This window comes from Peromyscus leucopus, chromosome 7 (genome assembly GCF_004664715.2).
Source record: "Peromyscus leucopus breed LL Stock chromosome 7, UCI_PerLeu_2.1, whole genome shotgun sequence".
NCBI classification, from domain to species: domain Eukaryota; kingdom Metazoa; phylum Chordata; class Mammalia; order Rodentia; family Cricetidae; genus Peromyscus; species Peromyscus leucopus.
Window position 1 is genome coordinate 41,731,970 of NC_051069.1, and position 27,797 is coordinate 41,759,766.

A 27,797-nucleotide genomic window follows, 5' to 3' on the forward strand; every position below is an offset into this window, starting at 1 on the left:
AGGTCAGTGAACCCACCTCTGTTGCGTGCAATCAAAAGTCCTCTTCCCAATATGCCTCAAGCAAAGGCCCTATGTTCATTTTTGGGTGGGGAGGGGGCAGGGAGAGACTAGTTTTCTAGTCATCAGCTGGAATAGCCATTAATTATGGAGAACTGGCCACCTGCTGGTCACTGTGCTAAGTACTTTCCATACATCCCCTTACCAAACAAGTTTGGTAAGGCCCAAGAGTTGTGCTGCTATTAGTCTCATTCTGTGGATGGGAAGCTAAAGTCTGGACAACTAAAGTACTTGTGAAGATCATACAGATCCTATAAGGAGGCTTCCAACACATTTTCTACTCCCAAGCCTGGCCTCCTAAGAGGCCTTCCTAGAAGTGGGAATGGATTTGGAAGATACTGGTACCCCAGCACACTCATTGCTAATAAAGGGGTTCAGTCTGTGGCTGTGACAGCCTTGGGAAAATGGTACCAAAACTCTGGCTTTGTGGATGTATTGCTTGGGTCAACCTTCAGTGTGCTAGGAATCTCATGTTCCCAGAGGGCAGAGACCCTGTCTGTGTACTTAGCTTAATTATTTCTGTATACAAAATAATTCCATGCCATGCTCAGTGCCACGCACAATTAGGGATTTAATACATGCTTTTCTGAGGGAGATAAAGATCTCATCATCTCAGCCAGCAAAATAAACATTGCTTCCCTTCTCCCAATGAGGAACAAAGCCACGGGAGGCCATGACACCCAGGCAGCTAGCACAGTCGTGCAGACAGCATGGGTAGGCGAGTCTTGCACACCTGGCTTTGGATTCTGGCTCAGCTACATACTAGTTGGCCCCTGGAGAGAGTCCATTGACTTCTGCAAGGCCGAGTTCCCCTGACTGTGGGACAAGGTCATACAGCATCTGCCTCACATAGGATATGGTGAGAACTAGATGAGAAAATACAGGGCAACCATTTCACATCAGTGTCCAGGAATCTGTCTTCTTCTGTGCCCAGAGACCTCAGCACTCAAGAACGTCTTCATTGCCTCACGGAACACGGTGGTTTGTTGACGCTGGAGCTCTGGCCAGGAGTAAGGATCTCCACTTGAGTATGTCTTTGTTGGTTCTCCTCTGCACTGGAGACATTCCCACCAACATATGCCACCGACGGCTCAGCATGTTGACTGGCGTGCTGCTGCAGCTCCTGCTTCCAGACTCGGGTCCCCAGTGGCTTGGCTGAAAGCAGCCTGCAGTCATAAGAATGACAGGGGAATAGCAGCAGCTGGGAGCAGAGTATGGGTGACACAGAGAGCTATTTCTGTATCATGTGGTGGACATCATGAGATCTTTCTGTCCAGCCCTACCTGCTCCAAAAGGGACCCATCCAGGCTCCTCAAGATTCAGGCTGCAAGGGAAGTTAAGAGGCTAGACTCTTTCCTCATCCCCTGCAACATCTATTTTCTGAGTTCCTACATATACAATAAACCTTGTGTCCAGACAGGCAATGCTCCCCTACCACAGGACAATGGGAAAGGGAAAAGCAGGAGTGTTTTATATCTATACTGGCTCACTGGCGCCACATGACGGCCCATCAGGTAGGACTGTCATTCCTAGTCTGCAGATGAAGGGTTGTCTTGGAGGAGCTGAGTTCAATGGCTGCCTAGCAAGCAGCAGAGGAAGTAGCCATGACATTGCTGTAGGGAGAGTTCTCTGTCTCCCTGCCCTTGAGTCCAGGAACTAATCTTTGTCCCCAGCCCTTCCCAAGAACCAGCACGGCTTCCTGTAGGCAGCATGAGGGGGATTTCCCCAGAGCACTGAGTTCAAGGACCGTCAAGGTTATGTAGGTTGGGAAGCCTAAATTCAACTCCAGATGTTGTCACTTGGAATAGTATATGGTCTGGTAGGGAAATGCCCAGAATCTCGCCAGAGGTTAAACGCAGAAAGAGGCGAGCCTGCTGACCTCTGCAGCCTAGCATTGGGGACTGCATTTGTAAACAGAACAGAGGGAGGCGGTTGCTAGGATTGGGCATAAACAAACAGCGCATTGAAAATGATTTGGGAGGAAGGAACATCTAATCAATCAGCCCTGAGGGACAGTAGCACTGCCTTACAATGCTCATCTGCCTGGTTTCAGGCCACCGAGTCCAAGTTTCTGCCACAGACTCAGGTTTCCAAAGAGCTCCGTAATTGTTTTCTGCCTGTACCGTGCCCAAACCCGGGCCAGGCGCGCAGAGCTCTTCTCTTTCCAGACCTAGCCGAGATATAGACAAGGGGAGGTCCCGGCAGATGTGAGCCAGAGAACCTGGGAGGGTCGCATTGGCCGCTGGTCTGCCTGCCGAGAGCTCTGAGGCTCCGCGGGAGCAGGAGCGGAGGGGTGTAGCACCTGGGACTCTGCAGCCCGCACATTTGCTGGGGGCGTCCCAGCAATCCTTCTCCAGAGCAGTTACAGGGCTCTGGGCTTGAGATGACTGTGCGATACGGGGCAGGGCCTGCGTGCGCTTGCATGGGTGTCCTGAGCAGGGTGAGCGAGATAGGAGAGGGCATGGCATCCTGAGTGAGTGCCTTATGAGTGTGTGTACCAGGAGGGACAGTGTTTATATGAAGGTATATTCCTGGAAACAGTGGTCTGAAGGGGCACCCTGCTGGAGAATTCTAAGCCAGAGGAATTCCTGAAGCTGTTAAATAGAAACTCTCTAAAATACAAGCTCCTGGAGGAGAGGGTGTTTTGTTGTTATACCCCATTGTGATACCTGGGACACACAGAGGTCTTAATAAATAGTTGTGGAGTTACTGAATGTTGCCAGGGAGGTGAGGGATAATGTAGGATTGGAGAAAAGCCCCACCTTTCTCCAATGTCAACCTTTTGCGGGGCTCACGTTGGTTGGCTGCCTATTGCTTTCCTGCTGTGAGAGCAGAAAGCGGCAAAGCATGTGAAGACGGAGAGCTAGCAAGGTGGCCTCCCACTTCTGGAGGCCTGTGAGATGATGAGGCCTGGTACTCTTCCTCCACTCCCCTGACCATCTCCCCCCACCCCTTAAGCCAGCAACTGTTCCCCTTACCCCCCAGGTTTGTTGTGAAAAGCTGAGACAGGAAGAGAAAAATGATCTGAAACCCACAGCATGTCTCCTACAATCTGAATGTCCCCTGTGTGGGAGGGGTTCGTTAGGGTTTCAGAATCTATCAAAACACATCTCCTCTCTCCCCTCCCCAGCAAATACCTGGAAGGGAATTTAAAGGTTGCCGAAAGTGCGGGCAAACTTCTTGTGAAAACATTCAGAAGTTCTGCCAGAGTCTCTCCAGTCAGGAGCAGGACTCTCCAAGGATTAGCAGGCGGTTGTGACCAACCTCAGCTCAACAGCCCCTGCCCCTCCCCTGGGAGACATGCCTCCAAGGCCTCTGTGGGGATCAGGAGACCTCCCCTTCAGCCGCAGAGGAAGGCATTGAAAACCTACCCGATTGCTAATGAGTGCCCCTCCCCCCATTATGAAGGAAAAAAAAATCAGATTTCACCCTCCTGAATCTGGTTTAAGGACCCACCAGGAAGAACAGACATCACAGGGTAATTAAGAAATTATTCCCTGACATGTGGGAAGATGTCTCTTTTCTTTGGAGGAGATTGAAAGGGCTGTTTTCTTCCACTGCCATGACAGTGACGCTGCCCAAGGTAACCACAGCACCGGGGTCATTGTTCACACGTGGGTAAGCCGATAGCGTGCTGCTCCCGGCACACCTGCCAATGCACTCCAGATCACCAGGATCACACCAGGCACACCTCCTGCAGCCCTCCCGAAGGAAAGGAAAACCTCAACTCTACTCAGTGAAAGCAGCTCTCTAGTCCTGGCCTGTCGATATTTCAGAGGCGGCGGAGAGCTACACCAGGGTTAAGAAAAGGTTGCCAGGATTGGTTAGACACGGGTTTGTTTAAAGGGATGAGATGTGTTCCATCCGACGTTGGTCAGTAGTGCCTGTTTCTGAACGTACAGAAAATAGCGCAAATATAGACCACTCGGAGGGTGGGGATTACTCCAAGTCTAGAGAGTATTTTTACTTTGACAGCAAGAGAAGGGTTCTGAGATTTACATGCCCTGATATGTTCTAAGAAATCTTCCAAAAAGTTACTTGAGAATAAGACCAAAAACCCAACTCCGAACTCGGAATCAGCATCAGCATCCTGATGTATTATTCCACTCTGATGTATTATTCCATCTGACACCCCCTGAGTTCCACCTCTAGATAGCAGCATTCCCCACAGAGTAAACAAGTCTTCTGGAAGTTTTCAATATGCTAAAAGAAGTACTAGAGGTAAATATGTTTGTACCTAGTGATATGCTTTGGTCTTCTGCTCAGCCCTTGATATATCGACACTCACATTCTCTCATTTAATGCAATCCTTAAAACAACACCGGGTGACAGAGGTGTTGTCCTTGCCCAGTTTCACTACAGAGGAAACCGGGCTCAGGAAGGTGAGGAGACTTGGAAAACATCATGCCATCAGGGTGTGGAGGAGTGTGACTGAGCCTACCCTCCCAGGTCATTAACAATGACTGTCGTCTCCTGCGGCTCTTTATGAAAATGATCTCATAATTAAATGAACACCCTATTGTAAATCGCGGAGAGCAGTTTCAAGAGCTGCCCCCTTCCAGGTGCATTGGCATTTCAACAGGAAACAGTTCATAATTCAAACGAAGAAATGGCATCTGATAAAAAAAAAAAAAAGACCAGGCACCAGGACCGAGCTAAAGGCAGGGCTGAAGATGAACTAGGATCTCAAGTCCTGAGAGAACGGGCAGCACTTTTCTTTCTAGTAGCTTCTACGAGCTGCCTGGATGCCTCTCTGCCTCTAGCCAGCACCCCTCTAATCTAGCCTGTGAGGTGCTGACTGTTGGATTAGACCCGGACATGAAAGCATCAGAAAAAAAACACAGCAGTCCAGTAGCTCCCTTAGTGTAGACCCAGCACCAGCAAAATATGCAAATCCGCAGGCCCTCCCTTAGGATTTGTGAGGACTGCCAGAAAAGCACCCAGTTACCTGTGCTCTGACAACGTTTTACAGTTTGGATCTCACGTGTAGCCCCCAAAGGCTCGTGGGTTGAAGACTTAGTTGCCAGCCTCTGGCGTTAGTGAGAAGTTGTGGAATTTTTAGGAGGTGGAACCCAGTGGAAGTTAAGTCACTGGGAATGTGTTCTGGAAGAGAGCTCGGGCGGGAGCCTGACCTCTCTCTTTCTTCAGCATTGCTATGTCCTGAGACCATGATATACTGTATCACCACAGCCTTCCAAGCGGCTGGGAGGCCAAGTGGCTGTGGACTGAATGTTTAGAACCATGAACCAAAGTGGACCTTTCCTCCTTTGTGTGTGGGAGATTTGGGTGTGTATGTGTGCACCATTTAACACCACAAAGCCAGAAGTCGATGCTGAGTGTCTTGCTCAGTCATTTTCCACCATACATTTTCAGACAGTCTCTCACTGATCTGAAGCATGCTGATTCAGCTGGACAGGCCATTCAGCAAGCCCCAGGATCCTCCCACATCTGTCTCCCCAGTGCTGGGATTACAGATGTGCGCCTCATTCTTCTCCATCTGGGAAACTCCTATTTACCATTTCCAGCCCTTCCAAAGATCTCCCCTCTAGAGTCTTCACCCATTTCTTCCCAGTTGAGTTCTATTGACTCCTCCCTGGCTCCTACTGGACCTTGATGTGTATTAGCAGGTTTGCCACATGAAAATCTTCTGCCTGACCCTGACAGGTGACTATAGTCAATTGTTGCATTCCTCTTGGGGTAAGTGCATACCACGGTGCCAGGAATATGGTAGGTGCCTGATACATATGCATTAAGTAAATGAATAAGTGGATGCATGAGCCCAAGTCTTATATCATCCTTCACTGAGTAGCAGAGACAGGTAATGTAACTGCCCTGTGGGCACAGAGCTGGCTGCTTTGGAACCAGGTCTGGCTCCCAGGCATCCTGATTCTTGCTCAGGATAGTAAGTAATCATTGGGTCTCTTTTACCCAGATTCTTTGTCTTCAGGTGAAAGAATTGTTAAACAAGAGTCTTTTATTTGGCTACTTTGTGACAGATAATTATGCCAAACACACAGACATGTAAAATCCTCCCCTTTGGGCCATGAAGACATGACTTGGTGAGGTCACAGCCTGGTCTCAGTTATCTCTGCATCTCTGAGTTCCTATTTATATATGGCACCAACCTATCGCAATGGTATCTAGACCAACCATTAAACCATTTATAATACCCAGGAACCAATTTGTGGCAGCCAGCAATTAGCCCTAGTCATGTTTTTAATTTTTCTTCCTTTGAAGTTTTAATAGATGGTTATTATGAGGTAGTCTGCACAGCCTCCAAGGCTGCAGGCTGCTTGCAGCTAGAGAAAATTCAACTCTGGAGAGAACCTGTAAGTCACCTAATGTGACTCCTGATCCATTTCAGAGTCGTCTTTCTCCAGCAGAGTTGGCATGAAAGCCACCTAGAATACAACCGCTGCTCATTTGTTCCCACATAAGTCATGAGCTTTTCTGTGACTGAGGTACAGGTGATGCACAGGAAAGACACAGTACCTCCCATCCTAGAACTTTTAGACTATCGGGGTGAGGGAGGAATTTGCAACTGGATAGTGAGCCTGGAGCAGAGGAAGCTGGAGAATGATGGATGTCTACAGAACCCTCCAAGTTAAGGGTGCTCAGCCAGCCAGAGAGGGAAGACTGGCACAGTCTGGGCATGTAGACAAGAGGGGATAAGATGCTTCTGCAGACCACTATTGCTGTGCCCACAGGGTGTCCTTGCAGCTGTGTCTGGGGGAGATGCCTGGGAGTCTCACTATACTTGCAAGCTCACAGTTTCTCTCTCTTACTTCATTTGATGTCGCAGAAGTTCCTTGGGGAAAAAAAAATCACACTCACTTTCCCACTCATTCTTTATCCATACACAGCGGCCAGGCTTGTGTCCATAATCAATATTAAGACAAAGCCACTGTGACAAAGGTTTACAGGGTCTTCAGTCACCATATCCAATGGTTTCATTAATGCAACAAGATTTAGTGTGGACTTCTTTTAATTCTTAGGTCTCTGCCACATTTGCTGGCATGAACCTTCCTGTTCTGGGAATGCTGGGCACCCCATGATACTATGTGCCATGGTTCCCTTCTGTGGCACAGTGGCACAGCCATATCTGATGGGAATGGCAAAAGTCATAAAGCCGGCACAGCTGCTTGACAAAGATCCAGCAAAGCTGAGCCACATGATGACCGCCATGCCACCTTTGGCTTCAATCTCTGCCTGTTGCATACTTGAGGGGACTTTTAGTATTTGTACAATTTGGGATATTGGATGGATGGAAAATTTCTTATGAATCATGTATGCCTTCTCCCAGGAGTATTGCTTCTACCTGAACATACTACCCCTCCCACTTTAGGGAGCTATCCTTATCTACTTGAAGGTCTTCCTTACATCTTGAAGGTTGTGACACACATAAAGAAGTCAGAGGTCTCTTCATAAGGCTGTGAGACATTCTTGAAACGTCTGTCCCTATACTTACTCAGGAACAAGTAAACAAAGAAAACTTAAAAAGGCCAACAAGACTTGGTGGGCTAGAGGAGGTGGCCACAGATCACATTGCAAACCCCTTCCCACTATACACTCAGGCGATTACCTGGCTATACAGCAACCAAGTTAGACCAGCTGAAGTTACCTCTGCCCTATACAGAGACTTATACTGATGAACAAAGAATCGAGTGGAAAGACGGTAAAAAGAACGAGATGTCAGGACCTCCCTTTCTGAGAAAAGTTAGCACATGCAGACTCACTGTAATGTCATATGACCAAGCAACAACAGAATGGCAGGATTAGACAGATAGACAAATTCTATAAAGATATAAAATATAAACATGATATCACACCAGAATTTGAATAACTGCAGCAGCTTTGGCCTGAGACTTATGTTGAGCACTCTGACCATTATAAGTTAATAACACACTGCTTGGGATATGGTAGTCTGCCTGGGCTGGCTTGGAAATTTTGTTTTGGCCTAGCATCCTTGAAGCAACCAAAGCTACCAGCCTGGGAACAGGCTGTCATATGCCTTTAGATTCTTAAAAATTGGGTTATAGGGATAATGAGTAAAAATGATAACTCCGTTTATCAATGATATCAAAACTTGAGGGAAAATAATTAGAAATGATAAATCTGTTCTGTCATAACTTACCAATGATGACTAAAAGATGAGCAAGAGGAAATGAAACACATGTCCCAAACCAAAAATGATATGAACTATGTTTTGGAACAAGGTGAATCTATCCCTGCTTACTAAATTCTGTAAAAATAAAGAAGCACTCTGGCTGCTAGTCAGTCAGGCTGCAAGATTCTCCTGATCATCACGCCTGGCTCACTCCCCCCCTTTCCCCCCCTCCCCTGCTTACATCCTAGTTGGACCTTTCCACCCCTGGGGACGGTTCCTGGTGCTTCTGTTTTATAATTCTTCCTTTACTGACTTCTTTGTAGACTTCTTTTCCTCTGTCTCTTCTCTAAAACCTGATAGTAAGTATGCTAAGCTCTGGGTCTAGACTAATTCCCCAAAATTCTATCTTTCCTCTGGCTTTAGTTATACTCGCATATGCACGCATGCTCACACGCACACACACACACACACACACACACACACACACACACACACACACACCTCTTAATAGTCACGAAATCAGTTAATTCTAGTTTTTGTTCATGGACAGCCTCAACATGGACATAACCAAAGGATCTTTGTGTGTTGTACTCCCAAGCTGTTCATTCTAAGTTCTCCATCTCACAGTCACGTAATGGTAGAAGCTGGGAGCAAGCTTGGACTCTACTATTTTCTATCAGTGTGCTCCCTGCACCCAAGCCTTTGTCCTCATTCAGGGTCTTCATTGTCCTTCCTGGAAACCACCATAGTCTCCCGTAAGTCCATACTGCTCCCATCCAGCTCACCAGCAACACTGCTGGCAGAGTGTTCTTCGTATGGGGTATCTAAATTTGGTCATGGACCTCTTCTGTATTCTTCGTCCTCTGTAGCAACAGATCTTAAAAGTATAAGCTGTGCTTATTCAGGCTTGGATATTTGGCTGTCATGTTCTCAAAGTTAATGGAGTGTGTCACTTTAAGGAAAACAACCAACAATGTTTGATTGTTTGGAAAGCAACCAGCCTGTAATGAAATAGGAATTTGGAAAAGACACATCTGCCGCCTTGAGCATGGCAGCATCCTGACACCTGGTGATTTTCTTGGTGAAACTGTTGGTGGCTTCGACAAAAGCATGGCTTTGTTTGGAGCATTGTGTAATGAGATGGGCACGTGTTTAGAAGATTCATATGACTCAGTGAGCTAATATTTCCCAAATGATCAATTTGGGGAAGACAAAACTGTGCATGTGTACAGATGCTCTATCATGGTGTATTTTAGTGCAACAGAATCTGAAATCTTCGTAAGCATGGCTTCATGTTACATGGTGCAGTGAACCTTGAAGAAAATACCACTTGTGACAAACTGACACTTCTAATCGTAGCATTCCTGTGTAATCTCCAGGCCTTACCATGGGTAAAACTGGACATATTTTGAATGATGCATGAATGAATTATACTTGGCTTATTGCTGTCACTAACAAGTTCACATTAGACAGGCATCCACAGGTTTCTTGGGGCACTTGTACACACAGTTGTCAAGACAAAAATTCCTGGAAGGAGTATTAGGTCAAAGAGTTTATGTACCTTCATTGTTACTAAGTGCTGCTAGGCTACTTTCCAAAGTGCTTATAAGGATGTATCTATAACCAACAATAAATCAGACCTGGTCTCCCTTCGTTCAGCACTAATATCATCACACTAATCATTTTCACTGAGTTGGCAGCTCTGAAGTTTAATGATTATTTTCCTAACTATTAATACTGATAAAAAATGTTTCAACCACTCATTGATGTTACCCTTTCTGTGAGTCGTCTTTTGGAAGTATCCTTTTTCTGTTCTTCTTCTGTGTTATCTTTTTGACTCCTATCACCTGCTAACTCCTTCTAAGTTCTGTACGCTAAATCTGGCCCTCTTCTGCATTTTTACAAATCACTTCCTGTGTCTTTTGACATGATCTATGGTCTCTTTCACTGTATGGGGTTATAAACTTTAATGCAGTCGAATCTAGCAGTCTTTTCCTTTACACTTTCGACGTATCATTTAACAAATCTTGGTTTTTCTTGTTTTAACCCTTTACTTTTAACAAACTGTGCACACAAATTTCCAAGGAGATCTGTTCATAAACTATTGCGTGTAGTTTTATCTGAAATAGTGAGTTTTAATTTGCAAGTCTTTAATTCTGCTGAATATAACTTATATATAATATATGAAGCATATATAATATTCTTTATATAGTAAGATATTAAGGAACTACCTTCATCTCTTCTAATTTGTGACACAAACCCACTAGTTAAGTGTTGCATCCTTGGTTTGACATGTCATTTCTGTGTATATATTCTTTGATCTTTCTCAGAACCTTTTATTCCATTGGTTTATTTCAAGGGTTAGCAAACATATTTATGTTTGGAGACAGATAATCATTTTATGGTTTATGGACCCTAGGACCTGGGACGGCCACTTCACTTATCACAGTGCAAAAAGCAAACACACACCAGAAGAGGGAAGTTGTGTGCAAATAAAACTTTACTTATAAAATGGGCAGTGGGCCAGATTTGGTCACCGGCCATAGATTGCTGACCCATAATCTATGCATGATTGTTTGTGCCAATATCATGTCATTTTAATTCTCTATAGCTTTATATTTGTTTTGAGTTTTATTTCAGTTTGACTTTAAAATTCTATTTTCGTATCCCTGTGTTTTCATTGAGGCATTTATCCATATTCTCTTTAAGGTCCTTGAACATAATTGTTGTTTTGAATCCTTGTCTTGTGTGCCAACTAAATTGCTTTTCTCAGGGCCTCTTACAATGAGGTTGCTGGCTTCTGGAAGAAGCGCATGGGCATGGTCGTGGTTGCTCACATTTGTGTCTTTGTGCTGGGATCTAGGAATCTGGAATTGTGACGTTTGTGGTGTTTCTTGGTGTAGATATCTAGTCTCCCTTTGTTGGGGTTCAGTTCTTTGGTTGCTGTTCCCCTAATCTGACAAATTGTGGACCAGATGATCAGCTTTCTGTCTTGGGGCCACTCTGCATTTCTGTGCTCAAACTCCAAATAATCCCCAGTCTAAATTTCTGGTTGGAAATTTGGGTTCAGATTTCCAGACATCCCAGTCAGTGCAGCGGGTGGGATGAGTGGTAGACTGGCAGGCAGGGGAAGGGACTGACTCTGGAGATCTCTTACACGAAGTCAGGGAGTCACAAAGAAATGGAGGCCTCCTCTTTGTATATGTTCAAATGAGCCTGCCTTCATCCTTCTTTTTCTTTAAAATTGTCAAATATACCCATGGCCTTTAGGTCACCTTAGAAATTCCTTTGAATTCCTTTAAAATCCTTATTTTGTGGATATGGAGTGACAAGCCTATAATCCTAGTACTTAGGGGCCTGATGACAAACATCCTGTCTCAAAATAAAACAAACATCATCATCATCAACAACAACAACAACAAAACTGGATGTAAGGAGGCGGTGTGAGTCTTCTGTTTCTTTTTTTAACTTCTTAAAATGGATAGTTAACTTTGATTTTTCATGTGTCTTCTGTCTGCCTTTTACTACTTTCTTGGCTGTCTATGTTTAGCTGCTGCTATTTCCACAGTCACTGTAATATTTTATCAACAATTAGGTACAATATGTCACAATAGTGATATCTTTCTTGAACTAGAGATAACTTAAAAGTGTTCATAAGGTATCCACAAAACTAACTTCATATTTAATTGCATTGTGCTTGGAAAGGTTGTTCTAATTGTACAAAGTGGGTGGGGTTTTTTGGAGGATGAATTTAGGGGCTTTTGTTGAAAAATTTTTTAATGTGGAAACTTGCTAGCACCATTTCTTTTCTGATCCAATGGACTGAGTACCTTTATGAATAATCAATTGGCCATGTGTGTCCAGGTTTATTTCTGGACTCTGAGAATCATTGCAGTGGTCTATATCAAAGTTTCAGAGTTCCTGCAAGTTTTTCAAATAATGGCCCCTTTGAAAATATTTTATTTTATGTGCATAAATGTTTTGCCTGTGTGTATGTGTATGTTCCTACCATGTGTGTGTGCCTGGTGCCTGTGGAGGGCAGAAGAGAGCATCAGATGCCCTGGACCTAGAGTTACAGATGGTTGTTAGGCATCATGTGGGTGCTGAGAATCAAACCCAGGTCCTCTGGAAGAGCAGCCTGTCCTCTTACCCACGGAGACATTTTTCCAACTACCCCTTGACCTGTTTTGCCCAAGAAGTTTTTACATGATCCCAGATATATAAGTATATAAAGTAGATCTATAAATCAAACATTTACTGATCAAAAATCATAAAGAAATTCATTTAAAAATTTGTCGCCGGGCGGTGGTAGCCCACGCCTTTAATCCCAGCATTCGGGAGGCAGAGGCAGGCAGATCTCTGTGAGTTCGAGGCCTGCCTGGGCTACCAAGTGAGTCCCAGGAAAGGCGCAAAGCTACACAGAGAAACCCTGCCTCGAAAAATCAAAAAAAAAAAAGAATTTGTCTGGTTGGGACTAGAGAGATGGCTCACTGGCTCACTGGTTAGGAACATGTACTGCTCTCCTAGAGGAAGAGTCAAATTCCCAGCACCCACATCAGGCAGCTCACAACCCAACTGTGTGTGACTCCAGCTCCAGGGGACCTGACACCTCTGGCCTCTCTAGACCCTGAACTAATACACACACACACACACACACACACACACACACACACACAATTGAATAGTGGAAATAAAAATTTTAAATCCTGTGTGTGTGTGTGTGTGTGTGTGTGTGTGTGTGTGTGTGTGTGTACAGAGAAAGAAGCAAAACAGTATCTTTTATAATAGTCTCAAAAAATTCTTGGTCTAACCCTATTCAAATAAGTAAAAGACTTACATAATAAAAATTTTAAGAAATTGAAGAAAAAATAATCAGACAAGAAGAAAGAGCTCCCAATCTCATGGATCGGTAGGATTAATATTGAGAAAATGGGCATCCTATCAAAAGAAACCTACAGATTCAATGCAATTCCTATCAAAATTCCAGCACAATTATTAACAGAAATTGAAAAAAAAATCAACCTTCAACTTCATCTGGAAACACAAAATACTCAGGATAGATAAACAATCCTGAATAATAAAAGAACTACTGAGGGTATCACTACCCAGATTTCAAGTTGTTCTCCAAAGCTATAGTAACAAAACCAGTAAGCTATTGACATAAAAACAGATGTGTTGATCAATGGAGTTGAACTGAAGGCCCAAACATAGTTTCATATGCCTAGGATCACGTATTTTTTTTTTTTTTTTACAAAGAAGCCATAAATACACCTGGAGACAAGACCAAATCTACAGCAAATGGTGCTTCTCAAACTAGACAGCTTCATTAGAATGTAAATAGATCTATATTTATCATGATGCACAAAACTGATCTCCAAATGGATCAGTGTGGAGACCCACAGAGGTTTCCTAGTGAGATCTGAGCTTGCTTTACCCAGCAGGGCTGCATAGTGGAATGATTTGACCATGGGCATGGTAACCAGGTGTTTGGAACGGTCTATGTTTGGCTGTGTGGTATGCTTTGATCTAGCAAGGGGGAGGTCTTTTGCCCTGCCCCTTGGCATTGTTATGAAAAAAAAAAACCTTTTGAAGAGACAGAAAGGACTGGTGGATTTTGATCCAGGTCCTCCCAAAGCTATCCTGTGTTTCTGTCTGTCTCCTCTCTGCTCTCTTTCTATCTAAACGTTTCTTATTCCTCTCCCTCCTCATAGGAACCCTTTAAAAGGTGGGAGCCGGCCTCCCACAGATGGTGCCCAAACAGGGACATAGGTTCGGGGACTCCCAAGATGGTACCAGAACTAGGGGCTTGGGTGCAGAGGATAGTAAGTGAGAGTAGGAAAACCCTGAGGAAACAGTTGGGCATGACCGGTTATGAATTATGAAAAGGTTAGGCGGTGGTAGTTTATTCTTCAGGAGCGAAAACTGTATATAGAAAATTTAGACTGCAGCAACTCTCTCTCTCTCTCTCTCTCTCTCTCTCTCTCTCTCTCTCTCTTTCTCTCTCTCTCTCTCTCTCTCTCCCTCTCTCTCTCTCTCTTCCTCAATTTCTATCTATTAAAATTGGAAAAATATATAGGACTTAAGTATAGGAATATGTGTAGGGAGAAACTTAGGGTAAGAAACAGTAAGCAGGTGTTTGAATATTCACTTGTAGAAAGTTTGAAAACTAGGGGAGTTAGGGTGGAACCGCAACAAGTACTTGGAGTTCGTGGAGGAGCTGTGTCCTTGATTTTCCAACTATGGGACTCTGGCACAGACTCCTGGGAGAGAATCAGAGTCGAAATGCAAAACTGTTATGAGAAACATGGGCCTGTTTCTCATAACAGAAAAAATTCCTGTGGAAGTTTTTGGCCTGTGTGCATTAATTTGGGATAGCTTAGATCTAAGCCCTCAGTGGTAGGGGGGAGTTTTCCATGAGGTAGACACAGGCAAGACAAAATCCTCTGCTCCACCAGCAGTGCCGAGAGAGAGAGAGAGAGAGAGAGAGAGAGAGAGAGAGAGAGAGAGAGAGAGAGAGAGAGAGAGAACACTTTTACAACATCGTTCAATCAGGGTCAGTTCCCTCTTGGCCATGAGGCTGAGTTTAAGGAGCAGAAGTCTTGGGATGAGACAAGGGAAGAACTAAAGGGCTTGAAAAATGTTGTGGTAGCACCCGTGCTACCATCACCCAATCACCGTGTCCGAGCGAGGAGCTGTGGATTAAACAATAGAGACAAAAGACAGCGGGTCATTCACCCCAGCAGAATGCCGAATGCTGTTTATTGAAAGAGGGAGGAAACCTTAAATACAGGCTTATAGCACAGTGGAGGAACCCAGAGGGCAGAAGTTCGCTACGAATGTTCTACATTCTTGCATCTAAGCTGTTTACACCAAATGCAGGATACATGAACAAAGAACCTCGGTGAGTGTTCAGTAAGAAGGAAACCGGCAGGGAATCAACATAGGGAGGACATCTGGCCAAGGTCGGCAAGTAGGCAACAGCTACCCAAATTGGGGGGCCAGGGCCCTACAGAAAAACTTAATAATTTCTCTTTCTCAACAACTGAAAGCTCTTCGGGTCTCTCTTCCTTCTTTAGGGGTGGAATTAGAGTCACTTGGGGGTCGTCTATCAGAATGGAAAGGCCACCTATAATTGCCCTGCACAAAAACCTCCAGGAACAGGGCAAACCCTCACCACTAGTCCTGTCTCCCTTCAAACCAGTATTAGAAACGCATCTAGAAGAGGGCAGAGCTTGCACAGAGGCAGCGAGGAGAGGCGCAGCTGCTGTGAGATGCTTGACTAGGCTGGGCTGCAGGAAAAGAGCTCTTAGTGTAGAGCCTGAGCCACAATGATGGCTTCAGGGACTCTGCATTTTGGGCGAGGGGACAAGCAGAGACAAAGGAGATCTATTGGGAGGGGATCTCTGAAAAGGCTCTTGTTTCAAGGATTCTCATCAGACAGTGCCAGGTGGGGAGTTTGATTGAGGCTGTATGCCTGTCAAATGGTAACACAGGTGTCCTAAGGTGAGCTCAGAAACCCCCTGTGGAGCAGAAGGGAAGAGGTGCAAGGCTTTCAAATGTTCCCAGTAATTGAACAGCAAGGTGCCCAGGGAACTGCAATGAATTTTGGTAAAGGGATGTCCCCTGGTCAGCGACCAGCCACCACTGGGCGCACTTCTGCTGGTTCCAGAATGGCTGAGAGGGCCAACAGGTAAGGTGGCTGTGGTGGGGGACTGGCATTGTCCCGAGTGTTACAGCCCATTGGTAGTGGCACTCACTGAATCCTGGAGTCAAGCAAGCTGGATACAAAGACTCTAAGGCCACTGACAAATTAGGCTCTGGTTTTAAATTGTCAGTTGAACTTTGGGATTAGTATCAAAACTGACTTTGAACCACAAACTTCAGAAATGAAACAGTTTTGAGTTCACTTACAATTTTAACTGCAGTGACTCATGATTCATGTACCTCTGTCTTGACTGGAAGAAAATGTAAATAGTTCTGTTAAGAGATCTCTTTTAGATGTTTGCTAAAGTTTGTAAAGTAGTCCTATAGAGTTTGCTTTTGAATGTAAGAATTGTAAATATGTATAGTAATATTCATGCTAGTTGTAAATATGTAGTAATATTCATACTAGAATTATGTTAATCTGTTGATATTAATGAACCATGGTTTGATGAAGCTAAGGGAGTCTTTAAGTTTGATGGAGTTGCATCAGGAGTTTATTGACTTATTTGATGCATTTGCATCAGGAATTTATTGATTTTAAAAAAGGGCTTGGGCTGGAGAGATGGCTCAGCAGTTAAGAGCACTGGCTGCTCTTCCAGAGGTCCTGAGTTCAATTCCCAGCAACCACATGGTGGCTCACAACCATCTGTAATGAGATCTGGCACACAGACAGAACACTGTATACATAATAAATAAATAAATCTTAAAAAAAAAAAAGGGCTTGGCACAGCTAAGGTTGATATAGTCAGCTTAGACCCATTCAAAAAGGACATTCCATCCTTATCCTCTACTCCTTTATGGGGGGGGGAGCACTATGGATTGCTGTGGTTGTTCCAACTACTTGCAAGCTCTTGGTAGGGACCTGAGTCAAAGTTGAGTTAAGCTTGTACTTCTCGCTGCCAGAGGCTGGTAGTCAGGGATAGGCAATGTTCTTCTTTCTGGCTTCCAACCTAAAAAGAATATACTTGGTGGAAAGTGTATCTTGAAGACAGATAAGGCTTGTCTAGCTGAAGAAGATGACCTAAGGCAAACACAGTCTATCTGAGGGGTCTGAGGGTCCCTTTAATATATTAAGAAGGGGGAGGTGTGGAGACCCACAGAGGTTTCCTAGTGAGATCTGAGCTTGCTTTACCCAGCACGGCTGCATAGGGGAATGTTTTGACCATAGGCGTGGTTACCAGGTGTTTGGAAGGGTCTGCACTTGGCTGTGTGATATTCTTTGATCTAGCAACAGGGAGGTCTTTTGCCCCACTCCTTGGCATTGTTATAAAAAGCCCCTTTGAAGAGACAGAAGGGGCTGGTAGATTTTGATCCAGGTCCTTCCAAAGCTATCCTGTGTTTCTGTCTTTTTCCTCTCTGCTCTTTTTCTATCTAAAAGTTTCTTATTCCTCTCTCTTCCTCATAGGAACCCTTTAAAGGTGGGAACTGGCCTCCCACAGATCAAGGACTTCAACATAAGACCAGCTACCCTGAACCTGATAGAAGAGACATTGGGAGCAGCCTTGAACTCACTGGCACAGGAAAGGACACCCATAGAACAGATATTAAGTTCAACAATTAATAAATGGGACCACATAAAACTGAAAAGCCTCTGTATCAATGCATATATGAGATGATGGATTTACCTATATACATAATATGATACAATGGATAGCAATTTCACAAGCAAATGAATAATAGAAGCAAGTTAATACAGTGCAGCTGAAAGATGTGTGCAGACACTTCAGAAATAAAGATACATTATGGTTAATCACATGAAAGTTTCTCAAACCTATTACTCATCATGAAATATAAAGTAAAACCACAATTAGATATTACTTATATCCATTAGCATGTCTACAATTAACAAAACCAACCACACAAAGTATTGGCACACACTGTGAGACAATTAGGAGGTGTAAAATGATATATTCACATTAGAAAAGTGTGGTGATTCTTAAAAATAAACATACCAAGCATATGAACCAGTTGTCCCACCCCATGGCATTTCCCCAAGAGAAATAAAAAGCATGCACAAAGACAAAAGCTCATACAAGAACACTCATAGCCTCAAACCAGAAACAACTCAAATGCTCACCAACAGGTGAATCAAACAAATCCAGAATGTGCACTATGCTGCAGGACAGTAGGCCTCATCTCTGCAAAGGATTCCATGGAATGGAGAGGAAGAAGGAAAAAAAAATCTCTGATATAAGGAATGAAGGACACAGTCTCATCTGGAAGGCTTAGAATGTATATGGATCCTAAATGGAAGAGGAAAACACAGAAAGCATACGTCTAAGACAACTGAAAAAAAATGTGATGACACACAGGCTGTCACAAGGCAGTGAACGATGCTGCCTTTCCAAGGCATGGTGATAGGGATATGGCTTTTGTTCTTTGGAGATGTGTGTTGAAATATTCAGGGACAACACATATCATGATATGTGTTGAATATTTTCAGAAGATGTACCAAAATAAAAATGAAGTGTGAGCTGGGCCTGGTGATATAGATCTTTAACACCAGCACTAGGGAGGCAGACGTAGGCAAATCTCTGTGATTATGAGGCCAGGGTGATCTATATAGCAAGTTCTAGGACAGCTAGGGCTGCTAAAAGAGACTCTGTCTCAAAGGAGGCAGGGAGAGGTGGCTGCCATCTGTTTAGCGGCATCATGGCTGCCCTCCAGCCTCTGGTGAAGCCCAAGATCGTCAAAAGGAGGACAAGAAGTTCATCCGGCACCAGTCAGACCGATATGTCAAAATTAAGCGAAACTGGCAGAAACCCAGAGGTATGACAACAGGGTGCAGAGAAGATTCAAGGGCCAGATCCTAATGCTTAACATTGGTTATGGGAGCAACAAGAAAACCAAGCACACGCTGCCTAGCGGCTTCCAGAAGTTTCTGGTCCACAATGTCAAGGAGCTGGAAGTGCTGCTGATGTACAACAAAACTTACTGTGCTGAGATCGCTCACAGCGTTTCCTCCAAGAACCGAAAAGCCATCGTGGAAAGAGCAGCACAGCCGGCCATCAGAGTCACCAATCCCAATGCCAGGCTACGCAGCAAAGAAAACGAGTAGATGGCTTGCCTCTGTGTTTTATTTGTGTTTAAATAAAACCACAAAAACTGCAAAAAAAAAAAAAAAAAAAAAAAAAAAAAAAAAAAAGGAGGCAGGCAGGGAGATGTATGTATGCAAGTAATAAGGAGGTGGGGAGGACTGGAGTGGGGAGAAGGGATGAAAAGAGAGACCTAGAGAGAGAGAGAGAAATTAACAAGAATAAAAGTTATGATTTGCATTTCCCTGATGGCTAAGGATGTTGTACATTTTTATTTAAAGTGTTTCTCAGCTGTTTCTCTTTCATCTATTGAGAACTCGCTGTTTAGTTCTATACCCCATTTTTCAGTGGAGTTGTTTGTTTCCCTGATGTTTGGGTTTTTAAGTTCTTTATATATTCTAGATACTAACCCCTGCTTAGATGTATAATGGGTAAGTATTTTTTGCCATTCTGTAGGCGGCCTCTTTGCTTGAATGACGGTGTCCTTGTAGCAAAGAGTGTGTTGCTGGAGTGGGCTTTGAGGTTTCAAAAGCCCATGTCATGTAGCTCTCAGCTACTGCTCCAGTGCCATGCATGCCACCATGTTCCCCAACACGATGAAAATGAACTTAGCTGCCCAAACTGTAAGCCAGCCCCAATTAAATGTTTTCTTTTCTGAGAGTTGCTGTGGTCATGGTGTCTCTTCACAGCAATAGAACAGCAACTGAGACAGTCACTTTCTGCTTGATTATTGAATACCCCCTCCACAGCTCATCTCCAACATACCCCTTTGTGATCAATCCACTAACCCTGTCTTTTCCAAGTCTCTGGTCAGCTGGCCAACCCAGTTCTAAATCCGTACCTCGTCTTCCTCACATACAAGAAAACAGTATCTACTTCCAGACATTCTGTTGATTGGAGGGACTCCTCCTCACTGTCATCTTTCAGGCATCCTGAGTGTGATGGCAGTGCCATGTAGGTGCCTTATATTCCTACCGCTGCCCGTGTATTTCACGGACTCGCTTTAACAATGGGCCTGTGAGTGTTCCTTCTTCATAGTACGTTATAAAAATGTTCCACGAGGTCATAGCTGTGCACTGAGTACATGATGTGAAAGGAGTCAGTGCAGATACCGTAGGATAGGGCCTGAGTCACCTGCTCGCACTTCCTTGTGCATTCTGGACATGCCCTGTCTATGTAACATACTGTGTGTATCCAGTTTTACAAGGTAGAGGACCCAAGAAAAATCCTTTTTATGGTGGATGTTTCTAATCACAGTTACTTTTACCATACATTCTGCTTCCACAGGGGTGTAGTAGCCACCAGAACTACTTCTGATCCTTTTTAGCAGAAGATGGACAGCATTATTTCTCATCTTTGGGGGTCTCCGCTGTGATTCTCTCATTGGTTCTTACTAAAGGCCCCTCTCTGTGAGAGACCTTAGTTACCATTGGGACTGGTAGGTCACAAAGCCTAGTGGCAGGGTAGCTTATGTCGTGATATAGATCAGTTTTAGAGTCCTTGGCTCCAGAACTCATTAAAAACTGACACATTTATAAATTCCTGGTAGACAGATCCCAGTGGCACATATAAATGAAGTGTATGATTACTTTTGAATTTAAGGAGGTTCATCAAGTACTATGCCTCTCTCTTCATGGTGGGTAGTACAATTGTCTCCTCACTTTATGTATGTTCATGGCCTTTTAAATTTATTTTTCTGTTCTCTGAAGTCTCATGGGGTTTATCTCCTATCTCCTGGCAGGTATGTGTCTTATTAAGATATTTATGCTATGTGATACTTCCTGCTCACCAGATATAATTAGCATACTGTCATCATTGTAATGTTGCAGAATTAGGTGTTGTGGAATATCAAGTTTCTCCAGATCCCTCAGTATAAATTATGACAAGAGTGAGAGATTGACATGCCTCTGAGGAACGACAGTGAAGGTGAACTGCTGACCCTGCTCTATGAAAGCAAACTGTTTCTTGTCTATGTCTGATTGTCTTTTTTCATAGAAATACAACAGAAAACATCAGCTACAACCATTCAATCGGTACGTGGGAAAAATGAAACGACTGGACATTTCATTTTTGAAATGAAGTTCTTGAAAGAAGAAATACAAATAGCTAATAGGTACATGAAAAAATGTTTAACATCTTTAGATGTTAGAAAAATGTGAATTAAAACTATTGCAGCTCATTACATTCAGAATGGCTACCATCAAGAAAACAAATTGAAGAAAATGGTAATGAGATTGTTGGGGGGTGGGAGAACCCTTACATACCTCTAGAAAGAATGTAGATTAGTTCAGACACTATGGAAATTAGTATGGAGGTTCCTCAAAAAACTGAAATACCATACCTTCCAGCTATATCACTTCTGGGACTATACCTGAAGGAATCCGAGTTGAACATACCACAGAGGTTCTTGTACATCCATGGTTCTTGCTGCACAAATCAAAATAGCCCAGCTATGGACCAGTCTAGATGCCTACCAACAGAAGAATGGATAAAGAAAAGTCCATGTGCGAAATGGAATTATAGTCGGGAATAAAGAAGAATTAACTTATGTCATGTAAATGAAAATAGATGGAATTAGAAACCACTATGCTAAGTAAATAGCCCATACCCAGAAAGGCAACTGTTATATGTTTTCCCCTCAGACGAAGGATCTAGATGTAGATGTTTTTATATGTAGACGAAGGATCTAGATGTAGATGTTTTTATATGTAGGCATGAAAGTAGAAGGGGAACTCCGAGGGGAGAGGTGGAAAAAAAGATGGGAGGAGAAAGAAACGAGAGCATAAAGAGAGAAAATTAACTCTCTGAGATAATCCAGTCCCTCTCAGATTCACCTTTTTTCATCAACAAAACATGTGATTTAAAGTAAAATGTCATAGGAATCACCACCTCCAGCCTTTGAAAGTTCTTGATGGAAGAAATATATGTAAAAATGTCCTTGTGAGAAGTCAACTCTAAGGACTTCTTTGGGGCCCACCCTCACCTAATAAGCTCACATCCTTTGGATTAGAGAGCCAACATCCATGTAATGAAGCATGCCTAAATTCCACTATACAGTCTTGGGTGGGGTGGTAATGACAGGTTAGCTTCTGTAATCCACCAGCCTCCAAATGAGGCGAGTTTGCATCATGAGTCCATCCATTACCCAACACTGGTTCTTCTGCTCAAAACATCGGGTTCTGAAGCATTTTAGAGCTTTAAAAGCAATCAGCTTGATGCAGTGCCTAAGAACATTCATCCATTAGTTCTCAGTAGTCCAGATAAGCCTGGCTTCTTGATGGTTGGGAAAATATTTACTCTGTGTGTGTGTGTGTGTGTGTGTGTGTGTGTGTGTGTGAGAGAGAGAGAGAGAGAGAGAGAGAGAGAGAGAGAGAGAGAGAGAGAGAGAGAGAGAGAGAGAATTAGAGGGCCCTCTCCTCTCTCCTCAATCTAGAAGCTTCGCATCTTTTGGACTGACATGTCTGAGATTTGGAATGAGTCTGTGACAGCCCCAGTGTAGTGACTGTGATCATATTTCTGCCCTCCAGAGCTAGAACTTTCTAGTTGCTCAGTTCATCAGTACTTCTGTAGGCTGACTGGCCATTGTATTCCTCTGGGACTCTGATCAGTTTGTCGTCGTATGGATTTATAAGACTGAAAACATGGATTACATGTCTACCTTGGTCTGTCTGAAATAGTTGAATGGGATACCATAGACTAGGTGATTGACAAGGACCAGAAATTTATCCCTCATACTTGTACAGGCTGAGGAGCCTAAGACCAAAGTCCAAGTAGCCTGTCTGATGAAGTACGGACTCCAGGGACACCTTCTCACTATGTCTTCACATGTGGAAGGAAAGGGGAACCTGCCTCTTATTTACTTTTCAAGGCATAGTGTTTATTTACTCTTCGATAATTTCACACACATATACAGTATACTTTGGTCTTATCCATCTTCAACTTCTCCCTGGAATCCTTCAGTACGTACCCCTCCCACCTTCAAGTCCTCTTCTCTTATAATCTACAGAGTCTAGTTAGTGCTGCCTGCATGTGCAATGGGGGTGGAGCCTTCACATGAGCCCAATCCCGGGCAACCTCCCAGCAGGCACATCCTTTAAGAAAAATGGCTCCTCCTCCCCAGTAGCCATGAGCTGCCAATGGCTGCTCAGCTAGGGGTGGACCTCATGAGCCCCTCTCCATCCATGCCAGAACGGTTACTGGTTTGATTTTATGCAGCTCTTATGCATAGAAGCTCATGAGCACAACATCCATGCCTGGACCAGAAGACAGCCTATCAGAGCAGCACCTCTTCTGGAGCTTCATAAGGATAATCACACCCCTGAGGCCTGCACCATCATGATCTAACCACATGACAAAGTCTCTCTCTCTCTTTCTCTCTGGTTTGTGAGAACAGGGTTTCTCTGTGTAACAGAGCCCTGGCTGTTGTGTAACTCACTGTGTAGACCAGGCTGGCCTCAAACTCACAGAGATCCACCTGCCTCTGCCTCCCAAGTGCTGGGATTAAAAGCGTGTGCCACCACACTCCGCAAGTCCCTGTCTCTTAGTATCACCACTTTGGGGAATTCAACATATGGACTTGGGGATGACACGGGTGTTTATACCACAGCACCACTCTCCTAGCAACTTATAATTTTGTCCACCCCATCTTTGACAGCTAAGCACTGCCACCCCCAGCCCTCTACCATGCTGTAACACATGATTTCTGCTAAAATCAGAGCAACTCATTCCATCAACCCCAGACACCACAGTCTCTGGCCCCCGGCTGCAGCCACAACATGCTTTCAATAGTTCTTGCACTTTTCTGAGCAATGCTGTTTTTGTACCTTGCCAAAGGCCTATTCTCTGGGACTTCCTTGGGGCCACTGAGTTGCTCCTGTTAGGTCAGGTCCACATCTTGCCTACAGACCTTAGGATGTTTTCTCTGTGTGATCAAGTGCAGGTTTCTGATATTCGAGTAGGATCTATGATTTAGAATTTGAAATGCATAACATCAGGCACACGCCAGACCTATGAATTCAGAGTCTGCCTTTATAACAAGATCAACAGGTGGTTCTTCTACATTGTAAAATTTGAGAAGCTCTTATTATAGACTATTGTTGAGACCAGCCTTCTGTCAAATATATTTCTGATACCCCAGTCAATATATATTGAACCTAGAATGCTAGATGCCTGCTCTAATGACAATAAATTCAGCCCGATTTCATCTTCTATCTTCCTATCCATCACAGCTTCAGAGTCCATTCCTGTATATTCTGCTTAGAAGGAAACATGCAGAATAAAACTGGCAGGCAGAAGCCAGGGCACAGCCACCAGAAGGTATGCAGAGTCCTGGGGAGACTTTTTATCTGCACAACTTCTTTCTAATTATTTGAGTATTTCAAATATGCATATAATGTGTTTTGAGCAAATCCACCCTCCACTTCAGTTGGTTTTATGTTCTGGATAACCTTTCCCATCCCACTTCATTGCTCCATTTGTTGTTGTTGTTGTTTGCTTTCAAACAACTCACTGAGTCCAGTTAACGTTTCCAAGTACGTGCATGATGTAAGGATATCTACTGGAGCCACATCCCTGGATAAAACCAACACACCCTCTCTCATGGATGGGCAGCCATCAGTTGCCAATAGCTAGGGGTGGGATTTCATGAGCCCCTCCCCCATCCATGCCTGAATTTGGTGGCTTGGTGTTATGCAGGTCCTGTGTATGCAGTCACAGCAGCTGGAGTTCATGTACACAACAGTCCTGTTATCTACAGAAAGTACTGTTCACTGCAGACATCTACTGACTCTATTTCTTATATTCTTTCCACCTCCTCTTCTAAAATGATCCCTGAGTCTTGGGAGGAGAGAGTGTAAAATAGGTATCCTGTTTAGGGCTGAGTGCTCCACAGTCTCTTCTCTGTATTTTGACCAGTTACGAGTTTCTGTGTTAATTTTCATTAACTATAAAAAGAGGCTATTCCAGTCAGGGTAGCTAAGAACCCAAACAGCAAATGCTGGCATGGATGTGGAGAAAGGAAAGCACGTATATTCATTGCAAACTGGAGCAGGCACTGTGGAAATCAGTGGTTACTTAAAAAGACGGAAACATGATCCAGCTATACCATTCCTGGGCATATACCCAAAGAACTCTATATCTTATTACAGATATATTTGCTCATCCATGTTCACTGCTGCTCTGTTCACAATAACCAGGAAATGGAAGTAGCCTAGATGTCCATCAACTGATGAATGGATAATGAAAATGTGGTAATATACACAATAGATTTTATTCTTTTAATTTATATTCAGTTATAATAATTTGATAGGACTTCATCTGCATAGACAATTCAACTTAAATTACATTGCAAAATTCATAGTTGCATATGATTTGAAATAATTCCTAATAAATGTAACTCTGCAACCTGTTTACATGGAAACAATATGGATTTCCTTACCTCTGCAGTTTCCCAAAACCATTGATTGTCTAATGCTAGTTACATCACTGCTCATGGCTTTACTTCATTCATCACGCTGCCAATGAGTACTAGCTGCCAATGACTCAATAGTTGTTATTGCACATCCTTCATGGTGACCTTAAGTACGAGTTTACCCAGGGTATTCAAGATATGGGTTTACTTATCGTGTTAAATTTACCATTCAGAATTTGATAACCTAAACATAAGATAGCATTTCTTTCTGTCATGCATTGAGCTCCTGAGACCTTAAAAACTGCAGCCCTGACTGGGGCATCTTGCAGTGTTAAGCACAACCCTGTCCTTCACACAGCATCGGCAAAAAAGAGAAAGAAGTAAAAGCCTGTGGGAAGAGATGACCCATTTGTGCCTGGAAATCTTGCTCTCCATGAGCCTGACTTAAGACTGACCTGCTGAGCACATGACACACCTTTGTTGACACCTTTCTGTCTGCCTGGTCACTGAGAACCCTGTTTAATTTGTGGTCCCTCACTGGACCAGCTTCTGCTCTGCAACCTCATCCTGCTGCTGCACGGTCAGCTTCAGGGCCACAGTAGTGAGCTTTCAGGGATTTTGTTCTTTTGTGTTGTCTTAAGACTTCCTTGTTTATCTTCTGAGCTCAGCTCGGTTTTTGGAATTTCGTACCAATATGCTATCCAGAATTTCTAGGAATTTTCACTGGGAGAAGTGCCATGCTGTTTCAGCCTATCCCATTTCCAGAAGCAGGAAGGCCTCCTTGGCTTTCTGTTTCAGGTAAACCCATTGAATTCATTCATCCCTGTTTATCAAGCATCTACAGAGAATCTTCAGTGTGTCGACTGATCATTTCCTGCTTGTAAGAAACACACAGTGAAGTTGTTGGGATGGTCATGGTTAAAAGTTTAACTCAATTTGTCGGAGACCAGAAAAGTAATCCTTTGAACTTGACTAAGACATGGGCAAGGGGGTGGGGGTAGAGGGGTGGGAGTTGGGGCAGAAGGGTAGGAGGGGGACAGAGGGGTGGGAGGGGTGAGAGGGAGAGTGGGGTTTTTACTAGCACTCCCAGGAGGGGATTCCTAACTTTTATAGAGAAGTGTATATGTTTGTCTTAGCTTATCTTGAAATACAATTGAATTGTTTTAATAAGACAAGAATTAGCTTAATAATGAACACAAGAGACACTGCTGACTCAAGAGAATTCACAGACATCAAGATAAAAGTAAAAGCAGAAATTCTGAGCTGCAGAGACAAATATTAAGACTGAAATCTGAGGCTGAACTGCATAAGAAAGAGGCAGCTTCGAGCTAATCATTCATTGCCTATGGCTATTTCCATGTTGTGGATGTATTCTGTGCCCCTGTCTGCAAATAAAATAAATATCAAGGATTCTGTATGAAGTATACATTATACAAGTCTAAGAGTGCTTGCCAAGAAGGAACAAGTTTGGAAGCAAAGTGAATCTCCAAATGGGCAATCTTGTCATACACGCCCCCTGGGTGCCAATGACCTTGTTAGAAGATCTAAGCATTATGCTACTTGAGCATTGTCCAATGCCCGTTGGCATTTTCTAGTGTATAAATCTGTACTAGGCACCTGGTTAACTCGCAAATATTTTGATGGAAGACTACAACATTCTAGTAAAAAAGCAAAAAATTATCTAAAATCTGAATTAATCAAAGTAACATCTATTTCAATAGCCATATGAACACGAAGGCAAACAAACAAAATAGTTTCATTGATAAAAAGGGAAATGCACTTAACTGAGGCAATATCTTCCCTAAAGGCACTCAAAGGTGATTTTGAATACATCTTCAACCAACCAACTCAACTAGTATCAAAACAACATGAAAAACACTTTTCTATATCTAAAAGGTGGTTCCCTCCCAAAGACCAAAACTCTTTAACAATAACATTCATACTTACATGCTTTGTAAATTTTATTTTGAATGCTCTTTAAATATTGGAAACTTGGAATATTATTTATCTTTTTGAGAAAAGTCTTGAGATAAAGTCTGACAATGTTTCCCAAAATGGTCTCAAACTCGTGATTTCAAGCAATGCTCTTGCCTTAGCCTCCTGATGTCTCGAACTACAGACAACACAGGAGCCATACATCCAGTTTACGTCTCCATTTTAAAATTGTCTTTATTTGCCATTTTCTGGGTGTTAGTGTTCCATTCTCATGCTTTCTTTTTATCAAATCATATTTCAGGTAAAGACCATTACATGGTTATTGAAATATGTAGTAATGGAAATACATAATTGAAATGTATAATTTTATCACAGTATTTTGGTCTACCTTTAATAGTAGTGGTGAGTTGTTTTTTATTATATCTCCTTCTTGATCTATGGGAAAACTCAGAGTTTCAGCAGAGCCCTAGTGAAGGAAAATTACTTGCTATTTATTATTACGACCAACAATTATGATAGAGACGCGCATAAGTAAAGTTTATGAAAAATA

The 27,797-nt window shown here is 43.3% G+C and overlaps 1 pseudogene; it reads left to right on the top strand.

The window, feature by feature from the left end:
• The first annotated feature begins 18,520 nt into the window (after positions 1-18,520).
• Positions 18,521-18,983, top strand: LOC114684414 (annotated as a pseudogene).
• The last annotated feature ends 8,814 nt before the right edge of the window (positions 18,984-27,797 follow it).